Source organism: Ovis canadensis, chromosome 1 (genome assembly GCF_042477335.2).
Source record: "Ovis canadensis isolate MfBH-ARS-UI-01 breed Bighorn chromosome 1, ARS-UI_OviCan_v2, whole genome shotgun sequence".
NCBI lineage: Eukaryota > Metazoa > Chordata > Mammalia > Artiodactyla > Bovidae > Ovis > Ovis canadensis.
The window spans coordinates 110,908,299-110,932,035 of NC_091245.1; the positions used below are offsets into that span (position 1 = coordinate 110,908,299).

At 38.5% G+C, this 23,737-nt stretch overlaps 1 protein-coding gene and 1 pseudogene across 2 annotated transcripts in view; both read left to right on the forward strand.

The window, feature by feature from the left end:
* The first annotated feature begins 1,667 nt into the window (after positions 1-1,667).
* LOC138430075 (mucosal pentraxin) overlaps positions 1,668-23,737 on the forward strand; it is a 36,624-nt gene continuing 14,554 nt past the window's right edge. The window contains exons 1-2 of one of the 2 annotated variants that reach the window (XR_011252989.1): positions 1,668-1,827; positions 1,935-2,372. The gene's annotated coding sequence lies outside the window, so the exon portion shown is untranslated. Of the gene's footprint in view, positions 1,828-1,934; positions 2,373-23,737 lie in introns of those variants that run through there. The other variant, XM_069571841.1, reaches the window with a different exon arrangement.
* On the forward strand, positions 21,145-22,469 carry LOC138430077 (GTP-binding nuclear protein Ran-like; annotated as a pseudogene).

The following is a 23,737-nucleotide window of genomic DNA, read 5'->3' on the forward strand; positions in this document are numbered from 1 at the left end:
TTGCCTAATGACAAAGAAATTGTACAAATTTACCTTCTTTTACATTCACATTTAGAGGTGGCTACTTCCTCCATGTGTGTAAGAACCCATCTACCATGGGTGGGTTGTTGTTTTCTCATCACAGCCTCATTCAAACAATGTTTTTTCATTTAGTCTAGAGAATTTGAACCTCCTACAAGCACCACTTTGATTGCTCTTCACTTTGGGGGTGAGGAAAACCCTTTTCCCTCCCTGGGTTCCACGGTTCTGCCGCTTTGGTCTCTGGTAAGCGGTTGAAGCAAATCTGATAAAAAGTAAGCTATGGTCCTGGCTGATAAGGACTCGCTGTGTGATTCAGATAAGAGCTTTCACAAAAGGAATTCAGGTTCCAGGACAGAGCCCCAGTATAGGTGGAACTCTGTGGAGAGGGTTACAAAACAGAACAAAAATAAATAAAATAAATAATAAATAAATAAAAACATGAGCAGGGCTCCAGTAGAGGTGGAACTCCATGGAGAGGATTATAAAACAGAACAATAATAAAATAATAAATAAATAAAAACATGAGCAAAATTGCTGTTTGTGGAATGCTTCATCTGTACCAGAAATGTGGATTCTGAATGGGATTTCCTTAAATGTTCTTTGAGAGAGTCAAATAGAGATCAGACAATTTTTTTCTGACTTTATTTTCTGTTTTTAGAGTGTTTTTACATGCAGCCCAGGAGACAAGACTGGGTCCCCGATGGCATTTTCTCAAGTTTTGAGTTTGACAGAAAAGGGACTTTTACCTTTGAATAGGTCAGAGGAAACAGGGGTCTAAATATTGCTTGCATGCTTATTAAGTCACTTCAGTTGTGCCTGTCTATGTGCGACTATGGACAGTGGCCTGCCAGGCTCCTCTGTCCATGGGACTCCTGGGCAAGAATATTGGAGTGGGTTGCTATGCTTCCCTCCAGGGGATCTTCCAGAGCCAAGGATTGAACCTGAGTCTCTTACATCTCAAGCAATCTTTTAATTCATTAAAGAATCAACTCCATAAATAAATAAACATTTATTATGCATGTTTAAGGCTTCCCTGGTGACTCAGATGGTAAAGAATCCACATGCAATGCAGGAAACCCGGATTTGATCTTTGGGTTGAGAAGATTCCCTAGAGGAGGGCATAGCAACCTACTCCAGTATTCTTGCCTGGAGAATCCCATGGGCAGAGGAGCCTGGCAGGCTATAGCCCATAGGTTCGCAGAATCAGGCATGACTGAGCGACTAATAACATGCATGTTTAAAATCCCAGGCCTGAAGAAGGATTTATTCAAAAGATCAAGTCCCCTCTCTAGACAAGAGGCTCTCCTAGTTTAGTCTCAGATATGCCTCAGATCAAGATGGTATTGGTGTTTGCCTACTAGTTCTGGGGCTGTGGCCTCTATCCACACAGAGAGAGCAGGAACAAGGGCGTGGAGAAGTGCTTTTAGTTCAGTGGCAGGGCTCAGGCCCACAACCACAATTTAGGCAGAGCATAACCCTCTGGCTGCTGCTCAGTGCCCACAAGTTCAGGATGTTGGCACAGAAACAGGTGGCGTCCATCTGGCCTGGTGAACACATGATCTTCTGCAAACATATGATAACGCAGGCGCCCCAAGCAGCTCTCTAACATCAGGCTCTGTGGCCTCTAAGTACATTTCCACCACCACCGCAGAAGGTAAGAGGGAATCGCTTCTCCAAAGAGCAAGCCCCAGAACCCACATCCTTTCCCGTTCACTTCTGCTCTGCCCCTCCCCTACAGCTGTTTCAGAGTACAAAGACACTTTAGGACGATACATGCAAAGCTCTCTGGATGCAAACTATGTCTGGGTAAGTACCGTTTTATAACTTCAGCTTGGTGTTTGCTGACACATAAAAACAAGCCCTTACTGTCGTCTTTATCCTGCTTTCTAGTTTTAACTTTTGTTCTCCCCCAGCTGGTGGCTGAGACGGGAAAGAATCTGTCTGCGATGCAGGAGACCTGAGTTCAATCCCTGGATCAGGGAGATCCCCTGGATCTGGAAGATCCTCTGGAGAAGAAAGATTGCCTGTAGAAGGGAATGGTTACCCACTCCAGTATTCTTTCCAGGAGAATTCTATGGACAGAGAGATTGGCGGACTTATAGTCCATTGGGTTGCAAAGTGTCAGACATGAACTAACACTTTCACTTTCCCCCCACCCAGCCTGCATTCTAGAGTTATTTTTCTTGCTTTTCTGGGTCACTGAGGAAACAATGTCTTTTCCATCTTGCCCCCAGGTCCACACCTTTGAAGCTGACACTGTTACCCGAAATGCTAGATTTTACCCTGGTGAGTCCATCATTTCTACCCTTAGATTTCCCAAGACAAGTTGATAAATGACATATTTTGAGAAAGCCTTATTGTTGCTGTTCTGTTGCTAAGTTGTGTCTGACTCTTTGAGACCCCATGAATTACACCTCACCAGGCTTCTCTGTCCTTCACTGTCTTCCAGGGTTTGCTCAAGCTCATGTCCATTGAGTGGGTGATGCCATCCCACGATCTCATCCTCTGTCACCCCCTTCTCCTCCAGCTCTCAATCTTTCCTAGAATTAGGGTTCTATACAGCATCAGTCCTTTCAGTGAATATTCAAGGTTGGTTTCCTTTAGGATTGACTGGTTTGATCTCCTTGCAGTACGAGGGATTCTCAAGAGTCTTCTCTAGCACCACAGTTCGAAAGCATCAATTCTTCAACACTCAGCCTTCTTTATGGTTAAACTCAGAGAAAGCCTAGGGGTCTGGCAAACACAATATGAGTTAACTCCTAATTAGATAAGAAAGCTAACCATGCTAAAGAGAGGTGACCAGTGTTCATGACATTTCGTTGGTTGCATCCTGTCTGATATGTTGATTAAATGTGGGGGACATTAGGAAATGGAATGGGTGGAGAGTTTTAGGGACAGGAAAAGCGAGAGCCTGGAACCAGATAACTAAATCATTTAAAAATATTTATTGAGGACCTCTATGATAATAACAACAACAGTGGCAAGAGGCACTACTGAGTGCTTCATCTGTGCCACTCATTAGGCTAAACACTTTCTATGGATTACCTAGTTTGATCTTCACAATGACTATATGAGAAAGAAATGATTATTATCCCCATTTAAAGATAAGTAAATCAGAGTTTTGAAAATTAGGTAGCTTGCCAAGGCTTAGAGCCTATATGTGGCTGATTCAGGATTGGAACCTCAGTAGTCTGACTTTAAAGTCCATGTATAAGCTGAATATCAAGTAAAGGATCATGTGCTTTTTGTTGGACTTTCCAAAAAGTAAAACAACAAGACAGTATTTGCTCTCATGTAGTTTACAGTTTAATTGTGCAGAACAGCAAATGAATGAATATCATATGTGATAAGAGCCATGATACATTTGTAACTTGTTCATGTGATAGAACATCACTGGACCTTTGGCTTTCTGCCTCTTTCCCCTTCTAGCCATCCTGTAAATGAATACCAAATTAATCTTCCTAAAGAATTGGATCTTCTAACTTCCCTTCTCCAGCAGATCTTCCTGACCCAGGAATCGAACCGGGGTCTTCTGCATTTCAGGCAGTTTCTTTATGGGGTGAGTTACTAGGGAAGCCCCACTTACAAAACTGCTGCTGCTGCTAAGTCGCTTCAGTTATGTCCGACTCTGTGCGACCCCATAGACAGCAGCCCACCAGGCTCCCCTCTCCCTGGGATTCTCCAGGCACGAACACTGGAGTGGGCTGACATTTCCTTCTCCAACTTACAAAACTACAGTAAGCCTAAAACCGCCTCAACTGCAACATGTCTCAGAAAGAACTGAAAGGACTAAGAAAGTTTACTCTGGAAAGAGAGGAGACTCAAAGAGAACATAGTAATAATTTTGACATGCTAAAAGAGCTATGCTTTTGAACCATGGTGTTGGAGAAGACTCTTGAGAGTCTTGGACTGCAAGGAGATCCAACCAGTCCATCCTAAAGTAGATCAGTCCTGGGTGTTCATTGGAAGGAATGATGCTAAAGCTGAAACTCCAATAATTTGGCTACCTCATGTGAAGAGTTGACTCATTGGAAAAGACCCTGATGCTGAGAGGGATTGAGGGCAGGAGAAGGGGATGTCAGAGGATGAGATGGCTGGATGGCATCACCAACTCAATGGACACTCCTGGTGTGCTGTGATTCATGGGGCCGCAAAGAGTCAGACATGACTGAGCGACTGAACTGAACTGAACTAAATGAACTGAAAAGAGGTATCTTATAGGAAAAAAAGTAATCAGTGGCCCAAAGAATTTCCCAAAATGTATCCACAGACCAGTGGCCTAGGACACCTACCACATGTCACGGACTATGTTTGGTTTTGAGGATATTACAAAAAGTCCTAAAAATAGTACATTTAAAAAGAAAGCCTGAAAACTAAGAGTTATTAACTCAGTGGTCTTCAAGCACTAGGAAAAAGAAGTGTTGGGAGTAATTGGGAGAAATGGTGGCAAAGAGAATCTTGGAACCAGGAAGAGAAAGGCAAGAAACAGCTGGATGTAGGACACCTAAAAAAAAACATGCATCATTATTGGTTTATTTTGTCTTTTTTAAAATGATGATTCAGTATAAGGGGGATGGACAGTTTAGTCTTTGGAGTCAGTCCTTCCAGGCTCCAAATTCTGCTCCAGTTTTCCCGCTATCTTGGGCAAGATACTGAAACCTTGTGAGCAGATATTTCTCCAGTCATAATCATGAGGATAATGATTCACATCTCAGAGAAATTAAACAGTAGAGGATGTAGTAACTGTTTCCTTATGTGGGGAAAACCACTAACTCATTATTAGCGGCATGTACTTTTACTCAACCTCATGAAGACTTGAATGGGAAAGTCATCTTGAAAATGCTAAAGTGAAGAATATGAAAGAACAAAACCAGAAACCAGGTGGGAGGAAGGCTTTGTATTACTTGGAACATTTTGGAGATAAATGACAGAAATTTACCCTGAATTAGGTAATTTTTTAAAAAAATTCAAAAATAAAAGCATGCAACTGTTCATACATCTCAAAAATCCACAGCGGGTGAGCACGGCTCAAATGATGTCATCAGTTGTCCTCTTAATCTCTTGGCTCTTATTCTTCTGTGTTGGTTTTTTCTGAGGTAGCCATTGTCTAGATTGTAGAAATAATAGCTGATAGCATCTCTAGGCTTATATGGACATTAATTCTTATATGTTTGAAGCAGAGAAATCTCAGAGGTCATACCAACCTCTGAGTAAAAAAACTATCCCTGCTGGGACCATGTGCCCATCTTTGAAATAATCATCTTTTGTGGTGGCAGGGGAAGGCAACTCTGATGGCCAAGCACAGTTATGGGTTCCCATCTTTTCCAAGGTTGTCTTTGGTGAATACTCCAGGTTGGTCCATCAGAAAAGTCCATCCCCTGAACATAGACGAGGGGTAGGGAGCTACAGTTCCTAGAAAAGCAGAATTTTATTTCTGGCAGGAGGAGAAAAAGATAAGGGGGATAAAACCCAAAGGCATGGAAAGGAGATTGAAATTCAAGATATAGAAAAAAAGGCTGTTGATGTTACAGCTGACAATGAAGTAAAGCCAAAAAGAGTATGGCTTCTCATCACCAGTGCTAATAAGCTATACTCAATATTCAAGACCATTTCTAGTGTCAGTAAGATTATTATTCCGGCATAGGGATTCTGCCTTACACCTCATATTTTAGAGGTACTCATATCATAAATGTAGCCCAAAGTGGACATTAAAAAACACAGGGGTGCCTATACCCTGAAGATCTAGTGTCCAGTGATAGCCTAAGGACAAACAATCCTAACATCTACTTTTATGACTGACACCTTTTACTTCCCCAGAGAAATGCTGATCCACACCTCTTGCCCTTTGTCCTCAAAATAAGAAAGCAACTGTGTCCAAATATTATTAAGTTGGTGGGTTATGGCACTGAGGTGGATACAGCCTGGAATGAGAAGAGGTTTGAATGGCAGACAGAAAAAAACAAATGAATTAACTTGTCAAACTTGTCCTCTCTGATAACATGAATGCAGTAAGTTCTTGTATAAAATATGATCATTTCTCAGTAGTGCCAATTGTCCATTTTGTTGCTTCTCTCTGCATACCAATTTGTAGTTCCACAGAGATTCACCAACTAGCCCAGATTGCACGTGGCAGATGAAAAATGCTTTGCTTGTTAAGCAATTTATATTACTCTTAAGTTTAGACATCTGTAGCCAACAAAATATAAATAATATTTAAAAAACAAGGTGCTGATTCTTTACATTGGCAAATAAATGGACTCTGATCTCTAGAATTGTAAATAGTTTTATAAGTTATTAAATATGATTTAAAGTTTCTTCTGTTAGATAAACTTAAAACAATTTAATGGGAAATTTTGTATTTATCAATTATCATTCATATTTGCCTTTTAACTTTAACATATTTAAATACTTTAGGAGAAAATTACTTTCTTGAAAATATAACGGTTATTTTGTTTGGCAAATCTTCTATATCTACCTTAATTTTCATTTTTGGTGGAAATATGCTCAAATCTTGTACAGCTTGAAGGAAGATTTTTTTTTTAATTTAGGTTGGTGAGAATAGGTACAAGTCAAAAATCAAAAATGTGATAAAAATTAAGAAATTTGAGACTGTTTACCAACAGTTGGATGGATAAAGAGAATGTGAGATACACACACACACACACACGTGCACACACACACACACACAATGGAATAATACTTAGCCATGAGAAATGAGGAAATTCTGCCATTTTTGACAACTTGGATGAAATTTGAGGGCATTATTCTATGTGAAATAAGCCAGACAAAGAGACAAATACTGTATGATACTGCTTGTATGTGGAGTTTAAAAATCAAGCTCAGAAATAGAGAAGAGATTAGCGGTTGCTAGGGGCTGGGATGGATGGGGGGAATGGGGAGGTATTGGTTAAAGGGTATGAAATTTCATTTATAAGATAAATAAGTTCTAGGGAATCTAATGTATAGCACAGTGATTATAATAATGCTGTATTATATACTTGAAAATTGCTGAGAGTGGATCTTAAATGTTCTCACCACAAAAAAGAAATGACAATTATGTGACATGATGGAGGTGTTAGCTAATGCTATGGTAATATCCTTTCCAATATACAAAGGTATCACAAAGTTTAATGTGTTATGCACCTTAAACTTACACGATGTTATCTAAATAAAGAAGCAGGAGTAGCAAAAAAAACAAAAAAAAAACAAAAAAAAACCCAACAACTTGGGCTCATAAAGGAAAAAAGCTGAAAAGAAAAAAAGAAAAGAGGATAATCTATTTAGCACTTCAAACAGTGAAAATGAGCATATCCTGACATGCATGGCCCACATAAAATTTGTCATTATGACATTGACATTTTATTAAGGATTTTATTATTTATGAAAACAATACACATGAGCAAGAAAACTGGTCTTATCAAGTCTGCAACTTGAACAGGTGAAATGAAATCCTTCCATTTTCCTCCATGTCCCTTACTAAAAGGAAATTAATTACTAATACAAACAATGAGAATGAAAAACAGAATTATTCAAATCAACCTACAATTTGGAAATATTAAATGTTATTTTGATCTACCCATTGGAAGATGAAGAAAATTACATTCATTAAATTGGCAAATTTCATGGCTGAGGAATACTAAACTTCTTGAGTTTTATTAGATGAAGACTTTGGAAAATAGTCATCTCTTCATTTTGACATCACAAAAATATTTTGAACAAGGCAGAATTCAATCCAAATTAATACATCTATGCCAGATTTTTAGCCAAAATTCGAAAGACTTTTGAGTGCCATATACTTTGCATAGTTGAAACTCGTCATTTAAACATATTGAAGACATGTCCTCAACTGTGCCAATAGAAATAACATTTGTTGGAACAATTCAAAATTATATATCTTCTACATCTACTAAAGATAGCTCTTTTTTGGTTTTCAAATGCCTATCAAATTCACCTAAACTATTGTTGAATGCATTGTCGGAACATTACTGATCGTTGGTAAAACAATTAAACTTAGGTTAAGCAAGAAAAGGTATTAGAAGAGTTAAATGAAACAAAAGAAGACCCTTAAATAAATAGTCATGATCTTCAGCTGAAAATAAAGTTCAACTTGTGTTATCCATAGTTATTTTACAAGAAATGTTGTTTGTATTAATTACATTAGCAAAAGCTTATGGACAACACCATAAACAGTAAACAAGTAATATTTCTAAAGGGTAAAGAAACGTTTCTCAAAATCTTAGAGAAAATGTTTTCTTCTGTCAAAAGAAACTACATGTGAAATATGCAACAAAAGTGATATTCCAGCAAAGGATTATCCTCTAAAGTGATATCCCCTAAAAGGGCTATAAAGATGAAATAAAGAAATTTCCTGAATTCTGAAGGCTAATATTCAAATGTTAAGAATTCTAGTATTAATTTCTACACAGACTATTTTAAATCCATTAGAGATAATAGCATAGTCTCAATTAGAGAAATGATTCCATATTGCCATTTTTCATTTTCTTTATAATATGCCAGCATTGAAATTTTTGAAAGAAGAACTTAAGTAATATTGTATGTATCAAGATATCATTTTAAGAGGTAGCAAAAACTTGTGATAAAAGTGATATTAATTTATATGATGAAATTTAAATATGTTGTAACGTACTATGTGATAGATATAATTTATTAATTTGACATTACTTTTGAACATAATAGCTAAAATTTATAGCTCATTTTCATTTAAATTTTGCTTTAAATACTTTCCTATCAATTCCAGTTGGTAGTAACTCAGAACAGCAAATTTTCTACAGATTGAAATTAATAAAAGCTACCTAAGTACCACAATAACTCAAGGAAAATGATCTAATTTGGCATTGCTTTTAATGTGAAAGTATTATGTGAAACAGCTGTGAAAACAAAACAAGAGAAAAGCAAAGCAGAAAATGAAAGATACACCCATTTGAATTCAGAGTTCCAAAGAATAGCAAGGAGAGATAAGAAAGCCTTCCTCAGCGATCAATGCAAAGAAATAGAGGAAAACAACAGAATGGGAAAGACTAGAGATCTCTTCAAGAAACTTAGAGATACCAAGGGAACATTTCATGCAATGATAGGCTCAATAAAGGACAGAAATCATATGGCCCTAACAGAAGCAAAAGATATTAACAAGAGGTGGCAAGAATACATATAACTATACCAAAAAGGTCTTCATGACCCAAATAATCACAATGATGTGATCACTCACCTAGAGCCAGACATCCTGGAATGTGAAGTCAAGTGGGCCTTAGAAAGCGTCATTACGAACAAAGCTAGTGGAGGTGATGGAATTCCAGTTGAGCTATTTCAAATCCTGAAAGATGATGCTGTGAAAGTGCTGCACTCAATATGCCAGCAAATTTGGAAAACTCAGCAGTGGCCACAGGACTGGAAAAGGTCAGTTTTCTTTCCAATCCCAAAGAAAGGCAATGCAAAAGAATGCTCAAACTACCACACAATTGCACTCATCTCACATGCTAGTAAAGTAATGCTCAAAATTCTGCAAGTCAGGCTTCAGCAATATGTGAACCATGAACTTCCAGATGTTCAAGCTAGTTTTAGACAAGGCAGAGGAATCAGAGATCAAACTGCCAACATCTGCTGGATCATCAAAAAAGCAAAAGAGTTTCAGAAAAACATCTATTTCTGCTTTATTGACTATACCAAAGCCTTTGACTGTGTGGATCACAAAAAACTGTGGAAAACTCTGAAGGAAGTGGGAATCCAGACCACCTGACCTGACTCTTGAGAAACCTATATGCAGGTCAAGAAGCAACAGTTAGAACTGGACATGGAACAACGGACTGGCTCCAAATAGGAAAAGTGGTACATCAAGGGTGTATATTGTCACCCTGCTTATTTAACTTCTATGCAGAGTACATCATGAGAAATGCTGGGCTGGAGGAAGCAGAAGCTGGAATCAAGATTGCTGGGAGAAATATCAATAACCTTGGATATGCAGATGACACCACCCTTATGGCAGAAAATGAAGAAGAACAAAAGAGCCTGTTGATGAAAGTGAAAGGAAAGTGAAAAAGTTGGCTTAAAGCTCAACATTCAGAAAATGAAGATCATGGCATTTGGTCCCATCACTTCATGGAAAATAGATGGGGAAACAGTGAAAACAGTGTCAGACTTTATTTTGGGGGGCTCCAAAATCACTGCAGATGGTGACTGCAGCCATGAAATTAAAAGACGCTTACTCCTTGGAAGGAAAGTTATGACCAACCTAGACAGCATATTCAAAAGCAGAGACATTACTTTGTCAACAAAGATCCGTCTAGTTAAGGCTATGGTTTTTCCAGTAGTCATGTATAGATGTCAGCTACTGCTGCTGCTGCTGCTGCTGCTGCTGCTGCTGCTGCTGCTGCTGCTGCTAAGTTGCTTCAGTCATGCCCGACTCTGTGTGACCCCATAGACCACAGCCCACCAGGCTCCCCTGTCCCTGGGATTCTCCAGATAAGAACACTGGAGTAAGTTGTCATTTCCTTCTCCAATGCATGAAAGTGAAAAGTGAAAGTGAAGTCGCTCAATTGTGTCCGACTCTTAGTGACCCCATGGACTGAAGCCTGCCAGGCTCCTCTGTCCATGGGATTTTCCAGGCAAAAGAGTACTGGAGTGGGGTGCCATTGGTTTCTCCAATGGATGTGAGAGTTGGACTATAAAGAAAGCTGAGCGTCAAAAAAATTGATGCTTTTGAATTGTGGTATGGGAGAAGACTCTTGAGAGTCCCTTGGACTGCAAGGAGATCCAACCGGTCCATCCTGAAGGAGATCAGTCCTGGGTGTTCATTGGAAGGACTAATGTTGAAGCTGAAACTCCAGTACTTTAGCCACCTGATACGAAGAGCTGACTCATTTGAAAAGACCCTGATGCTGGGAAAGATTGAGGGCAGGAGGAGAAGGGGACGACAGAGGATGAGATGGTTGGATGACATCACTGACTCAGTGGACATGAGTTCGGGTAAACTCCAGGAGTTGGTGATGGACAGGGACTTCCAGCGTACTGCGGTTCACAGAGTAGCAAAGAGTCAGACACAACTGAGCGATTGAACTGAACTGAACTGATTATGTGAAAATATTGATAGAAGATATAATTAGTATTTTTTCTGAAATGAAGGCAATAAAAATTAATTTCTTGAAATAAGTATATATTTTCTGAATTCGGCATCTCTTTCATTTCTTTTTAAAAAATTTTTTACTTTTTAATCAAAGGATAATTGCTTTACAGAATTTCATTGTTTTCTGTCAAACCTCAACATGTATCAACCATAGGTATACATCTATCCCCTTCCTTTTGAACCTCCCTCCCCACTCCACCCCTCTAGGTTGATACAGAGCCCCTGGTGAGTTTTCTGAACCATATTCCTGTGGAATCCATATTGCTATGGAATTTCCACAACAAATTCCTGTTGGCTAACTATTTTGCCTATGGTAATATAAGTTTCCATGTTACTCTTTCCATACATCTCATCCTCTCCTCCCCTCTCCCCATGTCCATAAGTCTATTCTCTATGTCTGTTTCTCCACTGCTGCCCTGTTGATAAATTCTTCAGTACCATTTCTCTAGATTCCATATATATGTGTTAGAATATGATATTTATCTGTCTTTTTTTGACTTACTTCACTCTGTATAATAGGTTCTAGGTTCATCCACCTCATTAGAACTGGCTCAAAGGCATTCCTTTTTATGGCTGAATAATAGTCCATTGTATATATGTATCACAACTTCTTTATCCATTCATCTGTCAGTGGACATCTAGATTGCTGCCATGTTCTAGCTATTGTAAATAGTGCTGCAATTAACAATGAGATACATGTGTCTTTTTCAATTTTGGTTTCCTCAGGGTATATGCATAGGAGTGGGATTGCTGAGTCATATGGTAGTTTTATTCCCAGATTTTTAAGGAATCTCTATACTGCCTTCCATAGTGGCTGTATCAGTTTACATTCCCACCAACAGTGCAAGAGCATTTCATTTTCTCCACATCCTCTCCAGCAATTACTGTTTGTAGACTTTTTGATGATGGCCATTCTGACTGATGTGAGGTGATATCTCATTGTAGTTTTGATTTGCATTTCTCTATAATGATCAATGTTGAGCACTTTTTCATGTGTTTGTTAGCCATCTGTATATCTTCTTTGGAGAAATGTCTGTTTAGGTCTTTTTCCCACTTTTTGATTGGGTTGTTTGTTTTTCTGGTATTGTGTTTATGAGTTGCTTGTATATTTTGAAAATTAATCCTTTGTCAGTTGTTTCCTGTGCTATTATTTTCTCGCATTCTGATGGTTGTCTTTTCACCTTGCTTATGGTTTCCTTTGCTGTGCAAAAGCTTTTAAGTTTAAACAGGTCCCATTTGTTCACTTTTGTTTTTATTCCCATTACTCTAGGAGGTGGGTCACAGAGGATCTTGCTTTGATTTTTGTCATCGAGTGTTCTGCCTATGTTTTCCTCTAAGAGTTTTATCGTTTCTGGTCTTACATTTAGGTCTTTAATCCATTTTGAGTTTATCTCTGTGTGTGGTGTTAGGAAGTGTTTTAATTTCATTCTTTTCAAGTAGCTGTCCAGTTTTCCCAGCACCATTTATTAAAGAGGCTGTCTTTGCCCCATTATATAGTCTTGCCTCCTTTGTCAAAAATAAGGTACCCATAGGTGCATGGGTTTATTTCTGGGCTTTCTATCTTGTTCTATTGGTCTATAATTCTGTTTTTGTGCCAGTACCATACTGTCCTGATGACTGTAGCTTTGTAGTGTAATCTGAAGTCAGGAAGGTTGATTCCTCCAGCTCCATTCTGCTTTCTCAGGACTGCTTTGTCTGTTTGGGGTCTTTTGTGTTTCCATATGAGTTGTCAATTTTTTTGTTCAGGTTCTGTGAAAAATGCCATTGGTAATTTGATAGGAATCACATTGCATCTGTAGATTGGTTTGGTAGTATAGTCATTTTCACTATATTGATTCTTCCTACCCAGGAACATGGAATATCTCTCCATCTATTTATGTCATCTGATTTCTTTCATTAGTGTCATTTAATTTTCTGCATAGTTCTTTTGTCTCCTTAGGTAAGTTTACTCCTAGACAATTAATTCTTTTTGTTGCAATGGTGAAAGTGATTGATTCCTTAATTTCTCTTTCGATTTTTCATTATTAGTATATAGAAATGCAAGTGATTTCTGTGTATTGATTTTGTATCCTGCATCTTTGCTAAATTCACTGCTTAGCTCTAGTAATCTTCTAATACTATCTTTAGGGTTTTCTATGTACAGAATCATGTCATCTGCAAACAGTGAGAGCTTTACTTCTTCTTTTCCAATCTGGATTCCTCTTATTTCTTTTTCTTCTCTGGTTGCTGTAGCTAGGACTTCTATAACTATGTTGAATAATAGTGGTGAAAGTGGAAACCCTTGTCTGTTCCTGATCTTAGGGTAAATTCTTTCAGTTTTTCACTATTGAGAATAATGTTTGCTATAGGCTTATCATATATGGTATTTACTATCTTGAGGTAGGTTCCTTCTATGCCTATTTTTTGAAGTTTTAATCATAAATGGATGCTGAATTTTGTCAAAGCCTTTTTCTGCATCTATTGAGGTTATCATACAGTTTTTATCTTTCAATATGTTAATATGGTGTATCACATTGATTGATTTGCATATATTGAAGAATCCTTGCATCCCTGAAGAAACCCAACTTGATCATGGTGTATGAGCTTTTTGGTGTGTTGTTGAATTCTGTTTGCTAAAATTTTGTTGAGGACTTTTGCATCTATGTTCATCAGTGATATTGGCCTGTAGTTTTCTTTATTTGTATTGTCTTTGTCTGGTTTTAGTATCAGGGTGATGGTAGCCTTGTAGAATGAGTTTGGAAGTGTTTCTTCCTCTGCAATTTTTTAACGGTGTTTTGAAGGTATTTAGGTTTGAAGGTAATGATAGGCATTATCTCCTCTCTAAATAAATGTTTGATAGAATTCTCCAGTGAAGCCATCTGGTCTTGGGGTTTTTTTGAGGGGACGGTGGATAGGGGAGATTTTTGATCACAGTGTCAATTTCAGTGCTTGTAATTGGGTTGTTCATAATTTCTATTTCTTCCTGGTTCAGCCTTGGAAGATGGAACTTTCTAAGAATCTGTCCATTTCTTCCATGTCATCCATCTTATTGCCATATAGTTGTTCATAATAGTCTCTTATAATCCTTTGTATTTCTGTATTGTCTATCGTAACCTCTCCTTTTCATTTCTAATTTTGTTGATTTGATTCTTCTCTCTTTTTCTTGATGAGTTTGGCTAAAGGTTTGTCAATTTTATCTTCTCAAAGAACCAGCTTTCAGTTTTATTAATCTTTGCTATTGTTTCTTTTATTTCTTTTTCATTTATTTCTGTTCAGATCTTTATGATTTCTTTCCTTCCACTAATTTTTGGGGGTTTTGTTCTTTTTCCAGTTGTTTTAGGTGTAAAGTTAGGCTGTCTATTCCACGTTTTTCTTGTTTCTTGAGGTAGGATTGTATTGCTAAAAACTTCGCTCTTAGAACAGCTTTTGCTACATCCCATTGGTTTTGAGTTGTCATGTTTTCATTGTCATTTGTTTCTAGAAAATTTTTGATTTCCCTTTTGATTTCTTCAGTAACATGTTTGTTATTTAGAAACATATTGTTTAATCTCCTCGTGTTTGTGTTTCTTACAGTTTTTTTTCTTGTAATTGATAGTATTGATATACTAATTGATATACTAATAATGATAGTCTCATAGCGTTGTGGTTGGAGAAGATGCTTGATACAATTTCAATTTTCTTAAATTTACTGAGGTTTGATTTGTGACCCAAGATGTGGCCTATCCTGGAGAATGTCCCATGAGCACTTGAGAAGGTGTATTCTTCTGCATTTGGATGAAATGTCGTGAAGACATCAATGAGATCCATATCATCTAATGTATCATTTAAGACTTGTGTTTCTTTGTAATTTTCCATTTTGATTATCTGTTCGTTGGTATGAGTGGAGTGTTAAAATTTTCTACTATTACTGTCAGTTTCTCCCCTTATGTCTGTTGGTGTTTTTCTTATGTATTGAGGTGCTCCTGTATTGGGTGCATCAGTTCATTTCAGTTCAGTTCAGTTCATTCGCTCAGTCGTGTCCGACTCTTTGCGACCCCGTGAATCAAGCTGGAATCAAGATTGCAGGGAGAAATATCAATAATCTCAGATATGCAAATTGGGTGCATAGATATTTACAATTGTTATGTCTTCCTCTTGGATTTATCGCTTAATCATTTATCACTTGATCAATTATGTAGTGTCCTTTCTTATCTCTTGTAATCTTCTTTATTTTAAGGTCTATTTTGTCTGATATGAGGATTGCTACTCCAGCTTTCTTTTGCTTCCCATTTGCATGGAATATATTTTCTATCCTCTCACTTTCAGCCTATATGTGTCTTTAGGTCCAAAGTAGGTTTCTTGTAGACAATATATATATGAGTCTTGTTTTTTTATCCATTCAGCAAGTCTGTGTCTTTTGGTTGGAGCATTTAATCTATTTGCATTTAAAGTAATTATTGATATATATGTTCCTATTGCCATTTCCTGAATTGTTTTGGCTTGATTTTCTCGACTTTTTCTTCTCTTGTATTTCTTGACTATGTAAGTCCCTTTAACTTTTGTTGTAAAGCTGGTTTGGTGGTACTGAATTCTCTTTACTTTTGCTTGTCTGAAAAGCTTTTTATTTCTCCATCAATTTTGAATGAGATCCTTGCCGGGTAGAGTAATCTTGCTTATAGATTTTTCCCTTTCAGTACTTTAAATATATCCTGCCATTCCCTTCTGGCCTGCAGAGTTTCTGCTGAAAGATCAGCTGTTAAGTGTATGGGGTTTCCCTTGCATGTTACTTGCTGCTTTTCTCTTGCTGCTTTTAATATTCTTTTTGTGTATGTTTGGTCTTTGTTAGTTTGATTAGTATGTGTCTTGGCGTGTTTCTCCTTGGGTTTATCCTATATGGGACTCTTTGCACCTTTTGAACTTGATTGAATTTTTCCTCTTCCGTGTTGGGGAAATTTTCAACTATAATCTCTTAAAAATTTTTCTCATACCCTTTCTTTTTCTCTTCTTCTTCTGGGATCCTATAATTTAAATGTAGGTGCGTTTGATATGGCCCCAGAGGTCTCTGAGACTATCCTCAGTTCTTTTCATTCTTTTTACTTTATTCCACTCTTCAGCAGTTATTTCCACCATTTTATCTTCTGGCTCAGGTGATTTGCTCTTCTGCTTCAGATGTTCTGCTATTGATTCTTTCTAGAGTATTTTTAATTTCAGTAATTGTGTTGTTTGTCTCTGTATGTTTATTCTTTAATTCTTTTAGGTTCAAATTGATTCTTGCATTTTCTCCATTGTGTTTTCAAGGTTTTGATCATCTTTACTATCATGATTCTGAATTATTTTTCAGGTAGTTTGCCTATTTCCTCTTCATTTATTTGGATTTCTGTGTTTCCAGTTTTTTCTTTCATTTGTGTAGTATTTCTTTGCCTTTTCATTATATATATATATATATATATATATATATATATATATATATATATATATATATATATATAAACTTATTGTGTTTGAGGTCTCCTTTTCCCAGGCTTGAAGGTTGAATTCTTTCTTCCTTTTGTTTTCTGCCCTCCTAAGTTTGATCCAGCGGTTGACATAAGCTTCATATAGGGTGAGATTTGTGCTGAGTTGTTTGTTTGTTTGTTTGTTTGTTTTTCCTCTGATGGGCAAGGCTGAGTGAGGTGGTAATCCTGTCTGCAGATGATTGGGTTGTATTATTGTTTTGTTTGCTGTTTAGATGACGCATCCTATACACCTACTGGTGGTTGAGTGATGCTGGGTTTTGTATTCAAGTGGTTTCCTTTGTGTGAGTTCTCACTATTTCATACTCCCTAGGGTTAGTTCTCTATGGTTAGTCTATATATTTTAGATATATGTGGGCATCCTTTTGTACTTTTCCATGACTCACATATTAGGAGTATATGTATACCTATGGCTGATTCATGTTGATACTGAACAGAAAACAACAAAATTCTGTAAAGCAATTATCCTTCAAATAAAAATATACATATTTTTAAAAAAGTTATGACTACTGTATCCAAGTTTTTAGCTAAGGTAACACTTGCTTTCAAAAAGTTTTTGCAACCCCCATTTGGTAATTTATGGAAAGTCCAATACCTGCTGCATGATTTCATTGAATTCTCAGAAGTTTACATTTTCATATTTACCTCTGGTTCCCATTGCAGTAGTTCAGTTTATAGATGGCTTCATGTCTAAAACATACTGCTCTATTCGTGGCTTCCTCTGGAAAAGAGAATTCACTTTTATTCTGGTTTTTGTTTGTTTGTTTGTTTTCCTCTCTTTTGTTGTTGCATAGATTACTTCTAAGATCTTATTAATAGTTCCCCAATCAGTGATTGAATCCTGGCACTTGGCAGTGAAAAATGTGGAATCCTAACCACTGCACAGCCAGGGAATTCCCCTTTTATTCTGCTTAAAGCTTCTCATATATGGTATATATCAGATTTTACTAAAAGTTCAGGATGGTGGGGAGAGCTGTAGAATATAAAAATCTTTGCAGAAATTCACACCTACAAATGAATGTTGGTCATTCCAGCCCTAAAAGTTATATTAGCCACACTCCTGTGAAGAGTGCTAAAGTTCAAGGCATCTAAGTGAATCCACAGGCTTCTCACCATCTTGTTGGTTCCTTTTCCCTCCCATCTTTCTCCCCACTGTTTCCTAGCCTATTTCTGTCTCATATCCACTCTCCCACCCTCCACCTCAAAACAGCTTTTATTTCTCTTCATTTTATAATGCAGAACAAAACTCTCTCTAGTCTTTTCTTTAAAGCTCAGTTCCTCAGGCCCTCATTGGCTGTGCCAAAATCCATTACAGTGCTTTGCAAAGGTCTGGTGCCACAAAAGACCATCAGGGTCCCTCAGATTATTTTAAACAAGATCCAACCTCCTTTCCCTCAGAAAGAATCTGTTGTTTTAAATAACAGTATTCTTTCATCCTCTTTACCTCTTCCTCCTCCTCCTCCTCCTTTCCCTTCCTTTCCCTCTCTCCTTCCTTCTTCTTCCCTTTCTCTTTCTCCTTCTCCTCCTTCTTTTTCAGTTTCACCAAAAATAGTTTCATAAGAGCATAATAATATAGGCCTGTAAGCCATCAGGACATAAGATTACAGTGTGGCTGCTAGTGGTAGAGGCTATCTTTATTCAGAATTACACAATAATCATACTGAAACATAGCTTTATTTTGAGTGAAACCTGCTTACACAGGAGACTAAAAGAAGTTAAAATGAAGGTACTAAAATGGAGATCTGAAAAACAGCTTTCATGGGCCAATCTAAATGGGGACTAGCCATCAGGAGGAGGACCCCTTACTCAAATGTTAGGATGCTCTGGTCTGGAGAAAACAGTGTGACTCTCATTTCCTCCCAGGGAACTGCTAGATATTAAGCCAAGAGTGAAGGGGAATCCAAATGCCTCAATTTACCTTGTGACTCACACACCTGCCTGTGATGGACACGAGCATCTTGGGTAGCATTAGGTCTTCCCCAGTCATCCACAGCTGTAGAAGGAAATGGCAACCCACTCCAGTGTTCTTGCCTGGAGAATCCCAGGGACGTGGGAGCCTGGTAGGCTGCCATCTATGGGGTCGCACAGAGTCAGATATGACTGAAGTGACTTGGCAGCAGCAGTCATCCACAGCACTTCTGGAAAAGGCAAGAACCAGCTACTTTGGCTTTCTGCTACCCTTTCTATCCTCAACAACCCTCTTACTTGCCCTCAGATTAAAAGTCTTCATTATTCTTGGAGCAGAGCAATTTCTGCGGATCTACTCCCCATCTCACTCTGCCAGTATCTCCTTTTTCCTTCCCACCCTCAAGAACCAGAAGTTGGAGATTATTCAACAGTCCATGCAAGAGCTCTGAGCAGCACTGTGTTTTGGGCTGCATGACTCTACTGCCCTGAGATCTCTCTGACTAGCTCAGGGAGGAGGGCAGATGCATCATCAAGAGGCTTACCAGTCATCACAAACTTCATATGAAAAGAGTCCAGAGGCCAGCATTCTACTTCCTAAATATTTCCCCCTCCCTTTTCTTTCTTTCTTTCTCGTTACACCTAACGTCTCTTTTAGACGTTGAAAAAATGCAGTAATTGGACTCTTGTATCAAGTCTTGCTCTGATTCTTCCAACTGTTCACAGGAAGATATGTGAAGGTATCCAAAATGTCTATTGGATCATGTCATTTTCATCCTTGAAAGTCTCCAGTGTCTTCTCTTCAGGGGCGTTTAGAATAGATATACCTTTTTGACATGATTAATACTCTCAATCATTTGGACCCTGCTTATCTTTAAGGCATTATTTCTTTAGCTTTCTATCACCTCCGCCCCCTGCTTACCATCCTATACTCCATGCTCTGGTCATACTAAACTACATTCTGCTTCCCAAACACTATGTGATCTTTTTAGGTCTTCATGCTTACTCTTCTCTTTGCCTGTAATAAGCATCACAGTCACCTGTATTCCTTCTCTTCATTTGCTTCTCATCTTGGCTGTTGCTTTCTACAGGAAACTTTTCCTGACCCCTTAAATTGGATTAAATCCTCCTTCCATGCATTTCCTTTATACTTTCAGTTTCCCCCATCATAGCATTCACTACACAATGATGTAATTACCAATCTATTTGTCTTTCTTTCTGGGCTGTAAATTCTGTTCAAAGGACCTATATCTTTTCTCTCGTTTACCTCTCCAAAGCTTTGTAGAGTACCCAGAACACAGAGAGTGCTCAGCAAATCTTTATTAAATCAATCATTCAATCAATGAAACATACAGAGAGAGTAAGAGGGTGAGCAGTCAAGAGTAGTCAAAAAAGTAGATAGAGATAGGAGAGGGGAGACAAAGGAGTTGTCAGCCACATGGAATACTTGCAGAATTGCTGATGGTTCGTTGCACCTACTTTGAAATGAATCATTTATTGATGTATCCTGAACAAGCAATGAATGATGTTCCAGTCACATGTGGGGTCTGGTGGTTTAACTGCTTTATCCTCTCCTCCTTACCTTCCCATCTATCCTTATGATAAGCTTCTATTAACTGTGGTGACCTGGACATATTTCTATTCTGAAAGTCTGATAAAGTGTCACTAGTACTAAAGTCAAAGAAAAATAATGCCACCCCTGGACTCCCCCAAACACTTAATTCAGTATTTCCTATATGCCTTATATACACTTATGACAGTACAACCTGGATAGAATAGTTGTGTAAAAGGCTGTTCGTCTCATAAAGGAGCTTATAGTTGAAAAAGCAGTTCATCCAAAATCAATTATTAATAAGTAGTATTCAGTTAAGGGCAAATTAAGAGAAAAAAGCGAAATCAAAAGAAAAAGATTTAAACTCAGAAGAAGATGAACTCAGTGTGAGATGAGGCTACGAAGAAAGCTCCAAGGAAGAGGTGATATTGAAAGAAACTCTGAAATAATTGAATTACTTACATAGACCTGATAAGGGGATAACAGAGGACCAAATGGTTGTATGGCATCACCAACTCAATGGCTGTGAGTTTGAGCAAAATCCTGGAGATGGTGAAGGACAGGGAAGCCTGGTGCAGTCCATGGGGTCACATAGAGTTGGACATGACAGAGTGACTGAAACTGAACTGAACTTAATGCCTATTCTCTTCTGATAAGAATTAATGTATTATTCTCATAAGCATGCTATTTGTCTTGTGTGTGTATGTGCTCAGTCCTGTCTGACTCCTTGTGACCCCATGGACTGCAGCACTCCAGGCTCCTCTCCGTGGAATTTTCCCAGGCAAGAATCCTGGAGATGGTTACCATGCCCTCCTCCAGGGGATCTTCCCACCCCAGGGATCCATCTGATGTCTCCTGTGTCTCCTACATTGTAGATGGATTCTATACCATTGAGGCACCACGTCCTATACTGTTCTGGTAACTGTTCCTTTAAGAATGCTATATTTAAGGCAGTGGCCATGAGGATGAGATTTTGGGAGCCCTCTGGCAGAGAGCTCTCCTCACTCTCCTGCCACAGAGGCCGTGAGGGTGAGAGACCAGAGCTGTGTAACACTGAGATGTCTGCCCAAGGAAAACTCCAAGTTCAGTTTAAATTTGTATTGGTTGGTGATGGTGGTACTGGAGAAACTGCATTCTTGAAATGTCATCTGACTGGTGAATTTGAGAAGTATGTAGCCACATTGGGTGTTGAGGTCCATCCTCATGTGTTCCATATCAACAGAGGACCTGTTATATTCAATGCATGGGATACAGCTGACCAGCAGAAATTTGGTGGATTGGGAGATTGCTATTATATACAAGTTCAGTGTTCCATTATAATGTTTGATGTAACATCAAGAGTTGCTTAGAAGAATGGGCCTAACTGGCATAAAGATCTGGTACCAGTATGTGAGAACACCCCTATTGTGCTGTGTGACAACAAGGTGGATATTAAGGACGGAAAGGTTAAGGCAATGTCTTCCACCAAAAGAAGCCTCTTCGGTATTATGACATTGCTGCCAAAGGTAACTAGAATTTTGAAAAGCCCTTCCTCTGGCTTGCTAGAAAGCTGATCAGAGTCCCTAACTTGGAGCTTGTTGCCATGCCTGCTCTCGCCTCCACCAGAAATGGTCATGGACTCAGCCTTGGCAGCACAGTACTAGCATGATTTGGAGGCTGCTCAGACAACTGCTATCCCGGATGAAGATGATGATCTGTGAGAAAGTGAAGCTGGGGCCCAGTGTCAGAAGTCTAGTTCACAGGCAACTGCTCTGTGATGTTAGTGGTGCAGTGTGTTTGCCACTTTATTATATAGCTAAGCAGGGCATGTGCTTAATCTTTGGATGCTGAAGCAGATGGATGGACTTCAGAGTGAATGTGGCAGTTAAAAAAAAAATACCTTCATTTATTTTGGGCCTGCATATTTAGGTGTTTGGATCACAGTCGTTTTCTCCTTGAGTTTCAAATATAACACTGCCATAGCCACATGACAATATTGAGAGGTAGAATCTTGTTAGTTACTGTCATTCCCATTCCTTTTCATTTAGAATAAGAATAAACTTGTATTTTGAATAAATGAAAAGAATGCTGTATGTATTATACCACAGACACTTAGCATCTAAGACTCCTTATCAATATAAACAAGCAGAAGGGAACTCCCACTAAACTGAAACCAGCCGCTTGACACAATTGGAGCCGCTTCATCTTTTAACTGAAAACCTGAAAGGGAAAATATTTGTTTAATCAGCAATTCCTATAATTTTGTTCTAACAGATGGGAAGCCAACAACAGTATGTTTGCCAGCCTACACAAATTTGATTTTGAATAGTTCCTCATCCTTACCATCACCATCTCTCCTGCCTGCCAAAGCCGAAGAACTCATTTGAAACAAAAACAAACAAACAAAAAATAGGTAGGAATTTCTGGATACTTGAAAAAAGTTATCTCTAAACCTTATGATGCCTCTCTGCCAATGGTAATTGGTGGTAATAGGCATCACTGATCAGGACCTAATTAAGATGAAGGATCAGGAAGATTCTGAAGAAGGAATACTCTCTCTGGACAGAGGAAACACATTTATTGAGGTTAATCAAGGAGAATTATTTAGGGGGAAGAAAAGAACAATATTTGGGGAATAGCAATGAAAACTAGGGCATTAGGTATAGTCAGTAAGCCATCAATTCAGTTCAGTCACTCAGTCGTGTCCGACTCTTTGCAACCCCATGAACCACAGCACACCAGACCTCCCTGTCCATCACCAACTCCTGGAGTCTACCCAAACCCATGTTCTTGAGTCAGTGATGCCATCCAACCATCCCATCCTTTGTCGTCCCCTTCTCCTTCTGCCCTCAATCTTTCCCAGCATCAGGGTCTTTTCAAATGAGTCAGCTCTTTGCATGAGGTGGCCAAAGTACTGGAGTTTCAGCTTCAACATCAGTCCTTCCAATGAACATCCAGGACTGATCTTTAAGATGGACTGGTTGGATCTCCTTGCAGTCCAAGGGACTCTCAAGAGTCTTCTCCAAAGCCACAGTTCAAAAGCATTGATTCTTCTGCGCTCAGCTTTCTTTGTAGTCCAACTCTCATATCCACACATGACCACTGGAAAAACCACAGCCTTGATTGGATGGACTTTTGTGGACAAAGTAATGTCTCTGCTTTTTAATATGATCTCTAGGTTGGTCATAACTTTCCTTCCAAGGAGTAGACGTCTTTTAATTTCATGGCTACAATCACCATCTGCAGTGCTTTTGGAGCCCTCCAAAATAGTCTTTAACCATTTCTACTGTTTCCCCATCTATTTGCCATGAAGTGATGGGACCAGATGCCATGATCTTAGTTTTCTGAATGTTGAGCTTGAAGCCAACTTTTTCACTCTCTTCTCTCACTTTCATCAAGAGGCTCTTTAGTTCTTCCTCACTTTCTGCCATAAGGGTGGTGTCATCTGCATATCTGAGGTTATTGATATTTCTCCTGGCAATGTTGATTCCAGCTTGTGCTTCATCCAGTCCAGCATTTCTCATGATGTACTCTGCATATAAGTTAAATAAGCAGGGTGACAATATACAGCCTTGACATACTCCTTTTCCTATTTGGAGCCAGTCTGTTGTTCCATGTCCAGTTCTAACTGTTGCTTCCTGACCTGCATACAGGTTTCTTAAGCTGCAGGTC